Genomic DNA, 2,413 nt, shown 5'->3' with positions numbered 1-2,413 from the left:
AGTGTTCTGGTGAACACACACCTCCATTAGTTACACATGTCACAGTGGGCTGGTGAACACACACCTCCATTAGTTACCCAGGTCACAGTGGGATGGTGAACACACACCTCCATTAGTTACCCATGTCACAGTGTTCTGGTGAACACACACCTCCATTAGTTACCCAGGTCACAGTGGGCTGGTGAACACACACCTCCATTAGTTACCCAGGTCACAGTGGGCTGGTGAACACACACCTCCATTAGTTACCCATGTCACATTGGGCTGGTGAACACACACCTCCATTAGTTACCCATGTCACAGTGGGCTGGTGAACACACACCTCCATTAGTTACCCATGTCACAGTGGGCTGGTGAACACACACCTCCATTAGTTACCAATGTTACAGCGGGCTGGTGAACACACACCTCCATTAGTTACCCAGGTCACAGTGGGCTGGTGAACACACACCTCCATTAGTTACCAATGTTACAGCGGGCTGGTGAACACACACCTCCATTAGTTACCCAGGTCACAGTGGGCTGGTGAACACACACCTCCATTAGTTACCAATGTTACAGCGGGCTGGTGAACACACACCTCCATTAGTTACCCAGGTCACAGTGGGCTGGTGAACACACACCTCCATTAGTTACCAATGTTACAGCGGGCTGGTAAGGTTTAAACAGAACACACACCTCCATTAGTTACCCATGTCACAGTGGGCTGGTAAGGTTTAAACAGAACACACACCTCCATTAGTTACCCATGTCACAGTGGGCTGGTAAAGTTTAAACAGTGATGTGGCAACCACTAAATGACATGCTATAAGAAACAGGTAGAGACAGAAAGAGAGAGACCATTTGTTAAACATTTGTACATTATTACAACACTGTATATATACACATAATGTGACATTTGTAATGTCGTTATTCTATAAAAACAGAGTGTAATGTTTACTGTTCATTTTTATTTGTTTATTTCACTTTATATATTATCTATCTCACTTGCTTTGGCAATGTTAACACGTTTCCCATGCCAATAACTCCCCTTGAAATGAAAGAGAAAGAGGCAGACCTGGGCCCTGACAATAAGTCTCAGTAAGACCAAAATAATGGTGTTCCAAAAAAGGTCCAGTCACCAGGACCACAAATATTAATTCCATCTAGACACTGTTCCCCTCGAGCACACAAATAACTATACATACCTTGGCCTAAACATCAGCGCCACAGGTAACTTCCACAAAGCTGTGAACGATCTGAGAGACAAGGCAAGAAGGGCCTTCTATGCCATCAAAAGGAGCATAAAATTCAACACACCAATTAGGATCTGGCTAAAAATACTTGAATCAGTCATAGAGCCCGTTGCCCTTTACGGTTGTGAGGTCTGGGGTCCGCTCACCAACCAAGAATTTACACAATGGGACAAACACCAAATTGAGACTCTGCATGCAGAATTCTCCAAAAATATCCTCCGTGTACAACGTAGAACACCAAATAATGCATGCAGAGCAGAATTAGGCCGATACCCACTAATTATCAAAATCCAGAAAAGAGCTGTTAAATTCTACAACCACCTAAAAGGAAGCGATTCCCAAACCTTCCATAACAAAGCCATCACCTACAGAGAGATGAACCTGGAGAAGAGTCCCCTAAGCAAGCTGGTCCTGGGGCTCTGTTCACAAACACAAACAGACCCCCACAGAGCCCCAGGACAGCAGCACAATTAGACCCAACCAAATCATGAGAAAACAAAAAGATAATTCCATGACACATTGGAAAGAATTGACAAAAAAACAGAGCAAACTAGAATGCTATTTGAGTACACAGTGGCAGAATACCTGACCACTTTGACTGACCCAAACTTAAGGAAAGCTTTGACTGTCTCTATGTATAGACTCAGTGAGCATAGCCTTGCTATTGAGAAAGGCCGCCGTAGGCAGACATGGCTCTCAAGAGAAGACAGGCTATGTGCTCACTGCCCACAAAATGAGGTGGAAACTGAGCTGCACTTCCTAACCTCATGCCCAATGTATGACCATATTAGAGAGACATATTTCACTCAGATTACACAGATCCACAAAGAATTCGAAAAAAATCACATTTTGAAAAACTCCCATATCTACTGGGTGAAATTCCACAGTGTGACATCAGAGCAGCAAGATTTGTGACCTGTTGCCACGAGAAAAGGGCAACCAGTGAAGAACACACACCATTGTAAATACAACCCATATCTATGCTTATTTATTTTATCTTGTGTCCTTTACCATTTGTACATTGTTAAAACACTGTATATATATATAATATGACATTTGTAATGTCTTTATTGTTTCGAAACTTCTGTATGTGTGATGTTTACTGTTAATTTTTATTGTTTATTTCACTTAATATATTCACTTTATATATTATCTACCTTACTTGCTTTGGCAAAGTT

Source organism: Oncorhynchus masou, chromosome 14 (genome assembly GCF_036934945.1).
Source record: "Oncorhynchus masou masou isolate Uvic2021 chromosome 14, UVic_Omas_1.1, whole genome shotgun sequence".
Classification (NCBI taxonomy): domain Eukaryota; kingdom Metazoa; phylum Chordata; class Actinopteri; order Salmoniformes; family Salmonidae; genus Oncorhynchus; species Oncorhynchus masou.
This window is presented reverse-complemented; position numbering follows the sequence as displayed.